Below are 16313 nucleotides of genomic sequence, written 5' to 3' on the forward strand. Positions count from 1 at the left end.
TCCACAATAGGTGCTGATGCTTTTTTTTTTGTTTTGTTTGTTTTTTTAACCAACCTCATTTTTAAAATGAGAAAACAGGTTGTAGCTACCTTCTTAGATATGCTAGACTTTAAAAGCCCCGAATGTTCTCTGTGGCACACAGGGCCTGCTTGCATCTCAGGGAAAAGGAAGTGTCAGGTAAAGTCTCTGTTCCCTCTCTCTGGTTAGTCTGTCTTGCTTGGCATGACTCACTCCCTAGATGTTGTGAACCTTCTAAATGTAGCTTTGGGCCAAATCCTATCCCTTAGAGCAAGCATGTCAAACTCAAAGGCTAACACGGGCCAAATAAACAAGGTTTAAGTTTATGTGGGTCGCAAAAAAACAAAAGCTTCAATTTTCATAGAAAGGTAGGTTTATTTCGATAGAGACATGCTGAATACAAAGGGCTGAAATAAATGAGTAATTGTTAACATAAAATAGAACATTTTAATAAAAATTAGTATTTTTTCTTGAACATTTACTTACCAGACACTGAATAACTGCACAAATTAATAAGCGTAATGCAAATAAACCTATTTTTCTTGTTCTCCGAAAGTAAAATATTTCCTGTTGCACACACCAAACAAGTCAGTCCAAGACTAATGACATGGCAATCGGCTGCTAAAATATTCGCTGCTGGTATTAGTGGAGAGAAATGGTACGCCTGTGCGTAAGGCGTGTAAGGGAAATGAATGCAACATGATTATAGTAATCAGTCATTAGCGAACATTGTAGTTTGTTATTAATAATCATGTATAACAGGATATTGTAAAATTTACATTACGAAATTTTTATTAAAACATTTCTTACATACCATTAGATTGGCTGGGCCGCAAAAATATTTGTTGTGGGCCACGAGTTTGACATGCCTTGGAGAGATGGAAACCGGTTCCTCTAAACTGAGGAACCATTTCATAGTAGGCAGATGCAGCCTGCTCTGGGTGCTGCCTGCCCTCTGCAGGTGGGGTCAGGAAGGTGTAGGGAGGAAGTGGATCATCCAGCAGTGCCTTCTCTCCTGTCATCCCTAAGTCCCCTCTGGTCCCCAGGGGAGGACGTGGAGTGTCCTCCCCTGCCGTTTCCTTCGCTGACACTTTCACAGAAATGCCACGTGTCATAACCCATCCATACTTTCAGATGAGTCTGCACTAAACTTTGAAGTTGTTTGGGACAGAAAGAATGCTTTGCATGTCCATTTCCTCCCCTGCTCTGTTAGAACTACTGCACATGCTTTCTTTCCAGGGGGCAGCAACTCCTTACTTCCGAGCAGTTGAGTTTCTTTGTTTACAAAAATGACCCCAAAACTGGCTGTAAACACAAAGCCCACCAGCTCACTCATGTGATGGGCAGCTGTGTTGTCTTACAGACATAAGTTAGGACGGGATCTCGAGGGTATAGCAGGTTGGGAGGGTCTTCCCACCCTCTGGGCAGCACTGTAGCATTTCCTGTTCTCCTTATAATGGTCTGGAAAGTACTTCCAGACCCTGGAGTCTTTGCTTTTTCTCTTTTCTTAGTATTGGTACCACATGGCATTGACAGCTAGGCCCCAGTTATGTTGTCATGAAAGTCTTGTGATCTTTGGCAATTTGAATGAAAATATGTCTTAAGTTGGTCCAGTCTAAATAGGGTGCCTCCTAAAAGCCGAATGTCTTAAAACCATAAAGATTCATGACAGCTCTCTCTCTCTCTTACACACACACACACACACACACACACACACACATTTATATAAAAGTTTACTTTCCAGCAGCTGGTCTCCAGGTGTGCAGTTCTTATCAACCACAGACTTCAGAGCTGAAAGAGAATTTGCAACTGAACTCTGAGCCAGAATGTACAATTAGTTTAGCTCTCTGTTTTCTGTGATCATCAAGAAAACTCCCATTGCTTCTTGGTGTTAATTTGAATCCTGAGGCTCATTCTGCTGTTAGAGACAGAGGTTTAGATGAGACAAGAAGTAAGAACATCCACTCATTCCTTGGGCCCCTTTCTCTATTGATTGATCGATCGATCGATCCATCCATCCATCCACCCACCCACCCATCTATACATCCATTTATCTTTTCTTTCTTGTTGTTCATTTTTAAGCAGTAATTCTATTTTAGGTACTCTGCTGGGCACTAAGGATACAAAAATAAAACAAATAAAAATGAAACAAACAAAAAAACCAACATAAACACAAATTTTGGCACTGAAGGACCTTATTATTTCTCAGGAAGCAGACACAGGAACAAGTGCTGTATCTAGAAATGTAACAACAAACAGGAAGGAAGAGCTAACTCTGCTTTTGGGAGAGAAGAACAGAGAGATGACCTTGACTCTCTTTCTCAAATCTTGGGATAATAAATTCAATCGCATACAAAAAACCCCTGTATTTTTATATTGACAGTGCTGTGTAGTTTACAAAGCTTTGTAAGTGATATAGTAGGCAGTTACAGACATTAGCAGAGTAGAAACAATAGACCAAGTAGAGAAGGTCACCAGGGCAAAAAGCCCTGGGTGCCTAGCAATGGGCAAAATTGGGAAGGTGAGTATTGAAGGGTGACCTTTCCTCTCCTAGCATATCACTGGTCATGTGGTTTGGACCCACCCCTGACCTTTTCTCCCTTGGTAGATTGCTAGTCATGTGGTAGGTTCCTTAGAGGAGGAGCAAGGGGACCAGAGAATAGCCTCATATGACTCCCATACAAGCCCTTGCATGATCACTCCCTTAAGCCTTAAGCCCTCAGGACAATGAGGTTCTGGCCTGAATGAAATAAGAACAAAGCTTCAGGTTTATTGACCACAAAGACAGAGTTTTGGTCAGACTAGAGATAACATCGAGACCTCAGTTGTGTTTCAGTTCTAGGCCCAGAAAAAGCAGCAAGGCCAGGCAGGGTGACATCATGACCAGCTGCAATGACTAATTACCACCTGCCCTGATGCTGACCAATCAGTGGAGATCACGATCCTGAGAAGACACACCTGAAAAGCTGATGAATATTCTATTGAGACTCTCCCCTGACACCTCTCCTACAATTTCTGCTTTTGGAAAACAGATAAAACCCCTGAAGACAAGGACCGAGTGTGCTCTCTCTCTTGAGCATGCCCACACTCTTTCCCCTCTCCTTCCCCCAGGTGCATTTTCTTTGCCTTTCTTTCTCATAAGCTCCAAGGGCCCTTCTTTCACCACTGTAACTTGTTTGCTGAGTCCATGCAGCCTTGCTGTCTCTGTTCTATAGTTCATTTCTTCTACCTCTGTGGCTTTATAATAAATTTTCACTTGTATTTGAGTCTTGCCTCTAAAATCTTTCTTAGCCAGAACTCAAGGACTGAGGTCTAACAATGTGATGCCAGTTCACCATTAACATAAAGACCTGGGTTATTGATGACACTTTCTCAGAGTGAGTGTGAAGATACAAAAGACTCATTGATGCAGCTTCTCTTTTATTTCGTCCCTTTCCTTTCAAGCACAGAAATAAGAGAATGACATATAAGCCCATGTTACATGTGTAAAGAGTTTACTGTAACCCCTTCTTATCCTTATGGTTTCCAAAGACCAGGAAGAGAATTTAAAAAAGGGCCAGATGGGCCATAACAAGGCGCATGGGGATTTTAACTACAGCCTGTGGGAATCTACACCTTGTGGAACATATACGGGTGATTTTACACAATTGAAATGAAATGAGCCATGGAAAAAAATCTATCACAAGCCACCTTCAAAGGATTGAGCATTAGTTTTTCTTTTCTTTTGGAGTATCAGAGAGGTCCCTTGCTTCCTATAAAAAAGCAAGGAGCATAAAATTTTATTCAAATAAATATAGCAAAAATATAATTTAGTTTCATGTAATAGTCAACTGGAAATGGGATAAGGAGGGTAGCAAAAGGAGAGGATGTAGGATAGAGGCATTGAGGAAGGGAATGGAAGAGAGTGCTGGTGAGCAAATAGGGGGTCGGGTATTGTGACATGTTGTGAGGCTTACCAAGTCTACCGACTGCCTTCTGTGGCGTCACCTGAAGAATGACAGCCAAAGCTCTGCAGGGATGGGAACTTTCCACTGAGAACAGGCTGATGTAGGGTGGAGTTTTGGAAGGATATAGCGCTGATCAGAGCAATATTATCTGAAAGGATGGATGACTTCAACCCAAATCCCCACATCTGCAACTCCTAGGCCTAGGTAGCTGCACCTGAAATGCTATCAGGCCTCCCTAGATCATCTGACCTAGAGGTCCTAAAACAGGGTAGCACAATTGCCAAAACTTGATGAAGCAGAATGACACTTCTCATAACAAGGAGACTGTGACCCAAGACAGGGCCTTTGGTTCTTATTTAAACACACTTCGTCATGGAAGCAAATATTTCAAGTTCCTATGCTAGCCTACAACAACATATTCCTTTGCATTCCAGAAACATTTAATTGATTGCCTGTGAAGGCTAGAGTATTCTGTGAGGGTCTGCCCAAGTCACAGAGGAATAAAACCTGGAGGAAGGCAGCCAGCTAACTGCATACTGGCACATGAGAGCTCTGCTCAGGGTTTCAGGAAGACCACTCAGGAGTGAGCAGCTATAGAGAAGTACAGGGAACCCAGAAGCTGGATGGTGAAGGAACATGACCAAATAACTTGAGACTATACAATGAAAAATACTATTTCAAATATCGGCTTTTGACTTACGTTTTTTAAGAAATTATCTTTATTGTTGAAAGTATTATAGATATCCCTCTTTTTCCCCCCAATTGACCCCTTCCAGCAGCCCCATTCCTCCCACCCCCAAGCCTTCACCACACTATTATCTGTGTCCATGGGTTATGCATATGTGCATATAAGTTCTTTGGTTAATCTCTCCCACCCACCCCCACCATCCCTCTGAGATTTATCAGTCTGTTCCATGCTTCTATGTCTCTGGATCTATTTTGTTCATTAGGTTCCACATATGACTGAGATCATGTGATACTTGTCTTTCTCTGACTGGCTTATTTTGCTTAGCATAATACTCTCCAAGTCCCTCCATGCTGTCTCAAAGGATAAGAGATCCTTCTATTTTACAGCTGCATAGTATTCCATGGTATAAATGTACCATAGCTGTTTTACTCGTCTACTGAGGGGCAATTTGGCTGTTTCCAGATCTTAGCTATTATAAATTGTGCTGCTATGAACTTCGGGGTACATATATTCTTTCTGATTGGTGTGTCTGGTTTCTTAGAATATTTTCCTAGAAGTGGGATCACTGGGTCAAATAGCAGTTCCATATTTAATTTTTTGAGGAAACTCCATACTATTTTTCATAGTGACTGCACCAGTCTGCATTCCCACCAGCAGTTACCAGGGTTCCCTTTTCTCCACATCCTTGCCAGCACTTGTCATGCAAATAAAAACAACAACAACAAAAAAGTTGGGGTAGTAATATTCATATCTGACAAAATAGACTTCAAGATGAAGGCCTTAACAAGAGACAACAAATGTCACTACATAATACTAAAGGGATAGATCCAACAAGAGGATATAACCCTGTTAAACATATATGCACACAATATAGGAGAACCCAAATATAAAAAAAAATACTTTTGGAGGACTTTAAGGGAGAGATCAACAGCAATACAAACATAGTAGGGGACTTTAACACTCCACTGACTTTACTAGATAGGTCTTCCAGACAAAAAATCAACAAGAAAACAGTGACTCTAAATGACACACTAGATCAGATGGATTTAATTGACATTTACAGAACATTTTATCCCAAAGCTGCAGAATATACATTCCTCTCAAGTGCAGATGTGTTATTCTCAAAGATAGACCACATGTTTAGGACACAAAACAAGTCCCTACAAGTTTAAGAAGATTGAAATTATATCAAGCATCTTCTCAGATCACAGTGGCATGAAATTAGAAATCAACTGCAATAAAAATACTCAAAAACATTCAAACACATGGAGCCTAAATGGCATGTTATTAAACAACTAGAGGCCCAGTGCACGAAATTTGTGTGTGTGTGTGTGTGTGTGGGGGGGGGGTTGTCCTTTAGCCCAGCCTGCACCCTCTCCAATCTGGGACCCTTCGAGGGAAGTTCAACTGCCCTCTCACAATCCAGGACTGCTGGCTCCCAACCATTCGCCTGCCTGCCAGCCTGATAACCCCTAACCACTCCCCTGCCAGCCTGATCGATGCCTAACTGCTCCCCTGTGGGCCCAATTGCCCCTAACTGCCCTCACCTGCTGACCTGGTCGCCCCTAACTGTCCTCCCCTGCAGGCCTGGTCACCCCCAACTGCCCTCCCCTGCTGGCCCAGTCACACCTAACTGCCCTCCCTTGCCAGCCTGGTACCCACAACTGCCCTCTCCTGCAGGCCTGGTCGTCCCTAACTGTCCTCTCCTGCTGGTCTGATCATCACCAGCTGCCCTCCCCTGCAGGCCTGGTCCCCTCCAAATGCCCTCCCCTGCCAGCCTGGTTGCCCCCAACTGCCCTTCCCTGCAGGCCTGGTCCCCCCAACTGCCCTCCCATGATGGCCTGGTCCCCCCAGCTGCCCTCCCCTGCCGGCCTGGTACCCCCAATTGCCCTCCCCTGCCAGCCTAGTTCCCCCCAACTGCCCTCCCCTGCTGGTTGCCCCCAACTGCCCTCCCTTGCAGGCCTGGTCCCCCCAACTGCCCTCCCCTGCAGTCCTGGTCCCCCTCAACTGCTTTCCCCTGTCAGCGTGGGTCCCCCCCGAACTGTCCTCCCCTGCAGGCCTGAGTACCCCCCAACTGTCCTCCCTTGCAGACCTGGTCTCCCCCAACTGCTCTCCCTTGCCAGCCATCTTGTGGCGGCCATCTTGTGTCCACATGGTGGTGGCCATCTTGTGTGTTGGAGTGACAGTCAATTTGCATATTACTCTTTTATTAGATAGGATGAATGAGTTACCAATGAGACCAAGGAAGAAATAAAAAACTTCCTGAAAACAAATGAAAATGAACACACAACAACCCAAAATCTGGCCTAAGAAGATCTACCCTCTCGAAGGTCTGGACCAGCCTCCTTGGTACCTGGTACCTGGTACATATGTCACACAGAAGGAAGAATAAGGATCTTTTCGCCCTAGCTGGTTTGGCTCAGTGGATAGAGCATCGGCCTGTGGACTGAGGGGTCCCGGGTTCGATTCCAGTCAAGGGCATGTACCTGGGTTGCGGGCACATCCCCAGTAGGGGGTGTGCAGAGGCAGCTGATTGATGTTTCTCTCTCATAGATATTTCTAACTCTCTCTCCCTCTCCCTTCCTCTCTGTAAAAAATCAATAAAATATATTAAAAAAAAAAATAAGGATCTTTTCACCACAAGGGCCAAGAAGTGTCTGTGTTCTTCTTGGAGCCAGATTTTGTGTTGTTGCTGTTGTATTCCATTTGGGCTAAAACACAGGTGCCATTTTTCTAACCTGACACTGAGTCCCAGCCCTGAAGGACACTGGGTGTGTGAGAGGACCAGGCCACCAGGCAGAGCAGACACTTCTCTGACATGGCCACTTGCCAGCACAAGGAGAAAGGAGACAAGACAGCAGAAACAATCCCATCTGAGTTCAGGCTGAGAAATGCTATTTTCCAAAATAACGTAATCTCAGGAAATCAAGCATTAAAGGAAGACAGACACTGAAAGTCCCACACACTTCACCTGGAACAGTTTGGGCACAGCAGCATAAATGAACAAAGAAAGCCCTAAACTGTGCCTCATCAGTGTGTTCTTCTCCCACACAACAGAAGAGGGCTGTTTAATTTAGACCAGAGAGAAGAGATTAGAGCAAGTGAATGCACATCTCGAAAGTCTATGCCAGCTTCTCAAATGGAACATCAATCAAGGAAAGTCGGGGGATGGGATGGGCCAGTCTAAACTTAGGGAAGTGCCCGCTACAGCTCACCATCGGAATGTCCTGTCTTCCAGGCCTGGGAGCTAAGCTGCTTGCTGTATTATGTTTACCTCCCTGGGACACTTACCCCAAAGCACCTTGTGGTGTGTTTTATATGCTGTCTGAGTTGGCTCAGGCTGCCATAACAAGATACCACAGATTGTGTGGCTTATATAACGGGCATTTGTTTACTCACAGTTCTGGAGGCTGGACGTCTGAGATCAAGGTGTCATTGGGGGCGGTTTCTCCTGAGGCCTTTCTCCTTGGCATGCAGTTGGTGCCTTTTCTCTGTGTCCTCACATGGTCTTCCCACTGTGAGTGCCTCTCTGGTGTCTCTTCCTCTTCTTATAAGGATGCTAGTATTATTGAGTCAGGGCCTGCTACCATAATTGTGTAACTCTAAGTGCCTGAAGTGTAAGTATTATTATATTAATCAGAAAGAAACCTGGCTTCATGTCTTACACATAAGACTGCTTATTTTTACATAATAATTCTGGGGATGGGCAGTTACTACCTGTGGTTTAGAACAGAGATTGACAAATTTTTCTTTAAAGGGCCAGATAATAAATATTTTCAGTTTTTTGAGACATATGGTTTCTTACACAACTACTCTACTCTGTCATTACAGGGCAAAATCAGCCACAGACAAATGAATGAGCATAGCTGTGTTCTAATAAAACTTTATTTACAAAAATAGATAGTGGGCCAGATTTAATGCCCAGGCCATAGTTTGTCAACCCCTGGCATAGAAGCTCAAGTATGCCAGGGTCAAAGTTTTTACAATTTTCTTGTTTTTCCCTCATGATTCCAATATAGCTGTTATAGCTCTAGTTATCATGTCTGTGTTCCAGGCAGAAAGAAAAGGAAAGGAGCAGGGACAAAGGGGTGTCTGCCAGCTGAATACACCTTGTTTTCTGGAGGTCCCACCTAATAGATTCTGTTTTTTTCTCACTGGCCTCCCACATATTCAAAGAAGACTGGGACATACAGTCCTTTTTTCTTTTAGTTTGGGCACATTGCCATCCCAAATAACATGTTTTCTCTTATTAAGGAAGAATGGAAGAATCCTATATAATAAAGAGGTAATATGCAAATTGACCATCACTCCAACACACAAGATGGCCGCCCCCATGTGGTCAAAGATGGCTGCCCCCATGTGAACACAAGATGGCCGCCACAAGATGGCCAGCAGAGGAGGGCAATTGTGGGCAATCAGGCCAGCAGGGGAGAGCAATTGGGAGGGACCATGGCCTGAAAGGGACAGCAGTTGGGGGCAAGCAGGCCTGCAGGGGAGGACAGTTGGGGGGACCCAGGCCTGCAGGGGAGGGCAGTTGGGGGGACCAGTTCTGCAGGTGAGGGCAGTTAGGGGGACCAGGCCTGCAGGGGAGGCCAGTTGGGGGGGACCAGCCCTGCAGGGGAGGGCAGTTGTGGGGGATCAGCCCTGCAGGGGAAGGCAGTTGGGGGCAATCAGGCCGGCAGGGGAGGGCAGTTTGGGTCAACCTGGCTGGCAAGGGAGGGAAGTTAGAGGTGACTGGGCCAGCAGGGGAGGGCAGATGGGGGCAATCAGGCCTGCAGGGGAGGACAGTTAGGGATGACTAGGCCAGCAGGAGAGGGCAGTTAGGGGCAATCAGACTGGCAGGGGAGCAGTTAGGCATCGATCAGGCTGGCAGGGGAATGGTTAGGGGGTGATCAGGCTGGCAGGCAGAAGTGATTAGGGGCAATCAGGCAGGCAGGCAAGTGAGCAGTTGGGAGCCAGCAGTCCTGGATTGTGAGAGGGATGTGATCGGGCCTAAACGTGCAGTCGGACATCCCTCAAGGGGGTCCCAGATTGGAGAGGATGCAGGCTGGGCTGAAGGACACCCCCCATGCACAAATTTTGTGCACCGGGCCTCTAGTACATAATAAGTAGCATGTAGTAGCTCCTACCACCACTGCTTTTTTATTTTTTTTTAAGTCTCCAGCCCAGCCAGTGTGACTCATTGTTTGAGTCTTGACCTATGAACCAGGAGATCACGGTTTGATTCCCAGCCAGGGCACATGCCTGAGTTACAGGCTCGATCCTCAGTGTGGGGCATGCAGGAAGCAGCTGATCGATGATTTTCATCATTAATGTTTCCATCTCTCTCTCCCTTTCTCTCTGAAATCAATAAAAAAATATTTTTAAAAATTTTAGAGTCTCCAACTAATCAGTCAATAAAGGCTGCTCATTTTACTTGTTTCTGGTTACCTCAAACTTCTTTCCGTTATGAAATACTTAGAGGAGAATACAACCTTCCTGGTCTAACTCTGCAAAAAGACTACTCAACTTTTCCGATCCTCATTAAAAAAAAAAAGACACAAAAAAACTCAATAACTCCTTTCATGCTACATCGATTTCCAGGTGGGGAACAAAGAAGGAAAGAGGCAGGAGACAGAGGATGCTGTGTAGTGCCGGCACAACGATGATTGTTAGCAGCTGGAGAGTAGAGAAGGAAGGCTGCTGTGTCTCCGGGCCTGACTGATGATGTGTGATGGGAACAAAGAACTATGTCCTTGCTTGTTCAGGGTTTGGGGAAGCAGATTTCATGACATCTCTTGACCAACACTTAAATGCTCCCTCACCCAAAAAGTATTTATGAAAATGCAGGAGTTCTTGAGCCCCAGGTTTTGCTCTGCTTTCTGTCTTTCCAAAGTAGAGTTGAAACCCTGCAGACACTCCCCTGGTCCTCATTTACCTTTCATCATCACCTCCCAACGGGCCGCATCTCCAAATACAGTCACATGGGAGGTTGGGGATTCAACATGTGAATATGGGGCGATACAATACAGTCTGCAACAGGCATGCATGGCAATGCATCAAAAAAACATAGACGGTTGAAGGCAAACAATGCCAGAGAGGAGGGTTGGAAAGGGAAGGGGCCATGGTCAAGATGGCCCTGTGCTATAGAAAGTTATTAAACTCACAGATTCACAGAGACCCATGTCCTCCTGGGACTTAAAGTGTAATAGTCTCCCTCTGTTATCCTTCCCATTACCCTTTCTGAGAATAAGTGTTTGTTTGTTTTTTGTTGTTGTTGTTTTTTTTTGAGTCTATGGTGACAAGGACAGGATGAGAAGATGCCCTAAGTTAGCATTAGAATCCAGGAGGGCTGGTATAGAATAGGAGACCACCATGTACACTTTGAGCCTTTCCCCCTGATTTAGGAGTGGCCCTAGGGCAATGGTTCTCAACCTTTCTAATGCCACGACCCTTTAATACAATTCCTCATGTTGTGGTGACCCCCAACCATAAAATTATTTTCGTTGCTACTTCATAACTGTAATTTTGCTACTGTTATGAATCGTAATGTAAATATCTGTGTTTTCCCATGGTCTTAGGCTCTATAGCAGCAGTTCTCAACCAGTGGATCGCGACCCACAGGTTGAGAACCGCTAGCAGCGTCGCCTAAGACCATCGGAAAACACAGATATTTACATTACAATTCATAACAGTAGCAAAATTACAGTTATGAAGTAGCAACGAAAATAATTTTATGGTTGGGGGTCACCACAACATGAGGAACTGTATTAAAGGGTCGTGGCATTAGAAAGGTTGAGAACCACTGCCCTAGAGGGTGGTTTGAATCCTGGTTTTTATGTATCTTTGGTGGCTCTCTCTGGCATCCAGCTTGGAAGTCTAAGATCGATGTGTTGGCTGATTTGGTTTCAATGAGGACCCTCTTCCTGACTTGAAGATGGCCACCTTTCCAGTGCGTCCTCACCTGGTGATGAGAGTGAGCTCTGGCCTCTCTTCCTCTTCTCCTGAGGGCACTAATCCAGTCATGGGTTCCACCCTCAGGGCCTCATTTAATCCTAGTTATCTTCCAAAGACCCCACTTCTAAAACCATCACATTGGGGGTTAGGGATTCAGCATAGGAACCTTGGGGGCACAAGCATTCAGTCTGTAACATTATTATTATTAGGCTTCTATTTCTTGAGCACCTGCTGTGTGTCACAGTAGCTGTATCAGGGAAGTATTCCTATCTTCCCAGTATTTCTGATGAGAAAATCTTGAGATGTTAAACCATTTACCCAAGATTACATTCTAAGGAAGAGGTGGTGTGAGAATAGGGACTCCTGTGTAGCTGACTTCTAGTTTCTTCTTGCTGCTTCAATGTGTGTGTGGTCCCACAGTCTGTCTGCCCAGCCCTCTGAATTTTCTCCTCTCAAGGCCTAACGCTACTCTTTTCCATGGGACTTCACCTCCCTGGTTGCGCGGTTATCTGCCCTGCCTCAGAGAACTGATGAACAAATGACTGATGATGCTCCTTAGCTCTGGAAAAATAGCTGTACTTTAATAAGGACTTTCTGGAGGCAGAGGGCCTTTGGGCCCACAGTATAACTGTTGTGGGCACTAGACACTTTTGCTTTGGTGGTCTTTTCCTTCAGTAAAAAAAATTTAAAGATATATTTTACAACTGTGTTGGCACAAAGATGAACTTAATGCAGGCTGGATTCATTATTATTATATTTTATTATTTTTGTTTTGTTTTAATTGATTTTAGAGAGAGGAAGGGAGAGAGAGAAACATCAATGTGAGAGAGAAACATTAATAGGTTGCCTCCTGTACCCACCCTGACTGGGGATCAACCTAGTTACATGCCCTGACCAGGAATCCAAACCATCACCTTTTGGTGTGCGAGGTGATGCTCCAACCAACGGAGCCACACTGGCCAGGGTTTATTATATTTCATTTTAAAAGAACTTAAAACATTTTCATGGGCCCGTAAAAGTATCATGGGCCTGAGGCACTGCACCCCCTATGCCTGTGTACGGGAAAGAGGACCTGGCCCTGAGCAGGTCTCCCTAGCGCCAGCCGGTAGTGTGTGAGTTCTTGACTTCATGCAGGAAAATTTCACAACATGAGTCCAGATAAATTTTAGAGGACTTTTATTAAAGCTGGGAACAGTGAAACCAGAAAGTGGTGGGTAAATGAGCCTGAGCTGGACTGCTTTGGCTCACTAGAAGTCAGTGAAAAGGGGGCCTTGGGGACAGGTTTGGGGGATTTGCTTGGGATGAACTGCCACTGCCCATTGCTGCCCTGGTTGCAAGCCTCGTGGGTCCCTTAGAGTTTAAGAGATGCATGCTTGTGGGAAAAGAAGGGGGTGGAAGGTCTGGGTGTGCTCTGGGAGGGAGAGCACATGCTGGGACCTTCGTTTTTGAGGGGTTTTACAGGCTGGGTGTTTAGGTGAAGATTAATAGAATATTCATCAGCTTTATGCTGATGTATCAAAATTAGATTTATTCTCTTCAGCTGTCCTTGGGTGTGGTTGGCAAATGGCACTAATAGGATTTCTGCCACCTGTTTCTGCTTACCTTAAGGTAATTTAAGCTACTTACCCTCTGGTTGGGGAGAAGAAGTACAAACCATTTATTCTTAAGTGTCCTTGATTTAGGAAAGATAGTATTTACTAGATGGTTGTAAACTGCTTGGCATCTAGATTTGCTAGATGACTGTAAATTGCTGTTTAACTATTTAGACTTTCTAAAGGGCTGTAAACTGTTTCGTTTGTCCTGGCTTCCTGGCCTGTCTCACCTGAATATAAGTGAGTCCCTGGGTGGTAGTGGGGAATTTAGTGCTGGGATGAGGGGCTTAAAGGCTGGTCTGGGAAAAGTGGCTTTCTGGGTTTCTGTACCTGCTGAAGACAGAACCAAGGGAGATTCTTGAGGTTGGCTTTTTAATGTCACTTAGCTTTCATGAATGAGCCGAGGGTTCACCCCAAAATAATGGTCAGCCAGTGGTAGGCACACATTTATGGCCTGAGTCTTCATACGCACAGACTTCCTCAGATTCACCAGCCAGTGACCCCTGGGTGAAAGGTGGGTTCTTGACTTCGTGCAGGAAAAATTTCACAACGTGAGTCCAGATAACAATTTCACAACAGGAGTTCTGGTAGGGCCAAGCTCAGGGGAAGTAACCCCTGCAGCCTGGGTCCTCAGCCTGTGTTTCAGCATTTGGCCACATGGCGGCACTAACGTGCTGGCCTGCTGCCCTGAGCCCCCAGGCCTGGTTCTGCCGGAATGGATCTCTGAGTGCATTCTGGCTGGGGTTTGCCCCGCTGTCTGAGGCCTGGGCCAGAACAGGGTGTTTGTCTAGAAGGCCCCCTTCTCCCTGTCACCCTCAGTAACCCTCATCATTTCCAAGACACGGAAGCAATGCAGTTCCAGGAAAACATTGATCTGGGAGGTGGGGCTGGGCTGCCACCTCCTGTGTCATAACTGAGCTGTGGCTCTGGGAAGGAACTCCCTGGGTCTTGTGCTCCTTATCTGAAACACTATAAAGATCTCTCAGTCCGCTTCTGCTCTAAAGTTTTAATTCTGCAGGAAATACAGCAGGGTCCACACAGTCATGGGCCAGAAGAGCTGGTTTGCTGTTTTTGCTTTGCCATTGTCTTGGCTGGGTGGCCACAGGCAAGTCACTTTCCCTCTCTGGTTTTCACTTGTCTGTAAGAAAGAGGCCTTTCTATGGGTCACCAACCTGTTGGGAGTGTCCCTGGGACCCAGGTGACCATGGCCTCTTCCTCTCTCCCTCTCTCCCTCCCAGACACTGGCAGAAAAAGGGGTGGCTGGGCCCTGTTAGAAGAAGGTGGATGGCTGGATGCAGACCTCCAGGTGATCTGCACCTGAAAACTAGAACCTGCCACCTTGCTGCTGCTGAGGCCTGAAGGAACTGCTGAGTTCTGGGGGTGCAGAAAAGGCAGGAGAAGCGAGCCCAGGGCACAAATACAACAGATCTTCTAACAAGAGCTCTCAGATGGCTTTGCCCAGGTCCCACTGCAATGAGTCACATTACTGGTTGCTATTTTTTTAAAGTGCCGTCGAGATGCTGCAAATTCTCTTGTATTTAGACATCTGGTGTCTCTATCACCTGGCCCAGGGGCTGGCAGCAGCACACCCCTGAGCCAAGGTGCAAAAAGTGAGCTGGAGCACTGACTGAAATACAGTGGAACCTTGTTTATTGAATGTCTCCCATCTCCAACAATTCGCTTCTCAACCTGACAACCCTTTCATGCTGATACAGATATGATCAGTCTCGCATCTCTCAAGTGAAAAACAAAGGAGAGAATGCGTGAATATGAGTCAGTTTACCACTATTAAAATCTCAGGATAATGTGCTGTGAATATTTTTGTGTTTTTTTTGCTGCTTATAATTATTGTTAAATTTTCATCTTTTCACTGTACATTTTCTTTCCTTTTTGTTAAATTTTCACTTGCATTTCATGTCCTTTTTGTTTTGTTATAGATTAAACAGTACAACAGACATGTGCTGCATATAAGAAAGGTTAAAACGGAATCATTTGGAGGTCTGGAATAGATTAATTCAATTTATATTATTTCAAATGGGAAAAATGATTCGGTTTTCGAACAGCCTTCCTGAATGAATTAAGTTTGAGAAACAAGGTTCCACTGTACAGAGTTCCAGGCCTTGCTCCTGAGACTGATTTTGTAGCTCTTGGGTGGGCCCCAGAAATCGGCATTCTTTCTACCAGCTGCTCAGGTGAAATAATGCCATAGAAATGTTCCAAGTGTAATAGGCAGTTAGACATAAGCAGAGCAAGGACAATGGAACAGGTACAAAGGTCACCAGGGGAAAAACTGGGAAAACAAGGCCTCACCCCCAGGGTAAACTTTCCTCCCTTAGCATATTGGTTTGGATCCCCTGACCTTTCATATCACTGCTCATGTGGTTGAGACCCCCTGACTTTTCCTCCCTAAAGATAACATCTAGGCCTCACTTGTATTTTAGCTCTTGGCCCAGAAAAGCACTGATGACCTGGTGCTGACCAATCAGTAGAGACCATGACCCTGAAGTAGCACATCTGGAAAGCTGAATATTCTGCTGAAACTCTCTCCTGAGACCTCCCCTAAGATTCCCATCTGCAAGGGAGAGATAAAAACCCTTAAGACAAAGGGTCAACTTTCCTTTTCCCTCCCAGGAGCTTGTCCATGCCATTCCCTTCCCCCTCTTCTTCCCTCACTGGCACGTATCCCCTCACCTCTAAGGGACCCCATGAGACTTGCAACCAGGGAAGCAATAGGCACCAGCAGCTCGTCCTAGGCTAAGCCCCTGAACCTGTCTCCAAGGCCCCTTATCTTTGACTTTCCAGTGAGCCAAAGCAGCCCAGCCTAGGCTCCCCTGTTGCTTCTTCTATGCTAAGACCTTCTTAGTTTTACTGTCCTGAATGAGCTTTTGTTGTAGCCAATATATTCTTGCTTTACTACACTTTGTCTCTTGACTGATACCTGTTGTTCAAGAAGACAAGAAGTGAGGGCTCATTGTCTTGCCAGTAATAAATCATGAATAATGTTCATTAGTGGGTGTTATTATTTTCTATCTTTTCTTTTTATTTTTAACATTTTTTATTTTTAAAATTAATTTTAGAGAGAGAGGAAGAGAGAGAGAAAGAGAGAGAGAGAGAAAGATTGGTTTGTTGTTC

Source organism: Plecotus auritus, assembly GCF_963455305.1.
Source record: "Plecotus auritus genome assembly, chromosome: 1".
Taxonomy (NCBI): Eukaryota; Metazoa; Chordata; class Mammalia; order Chiroptera; family Vespertilionidae; genus Plecotus; species Plecotus auritus.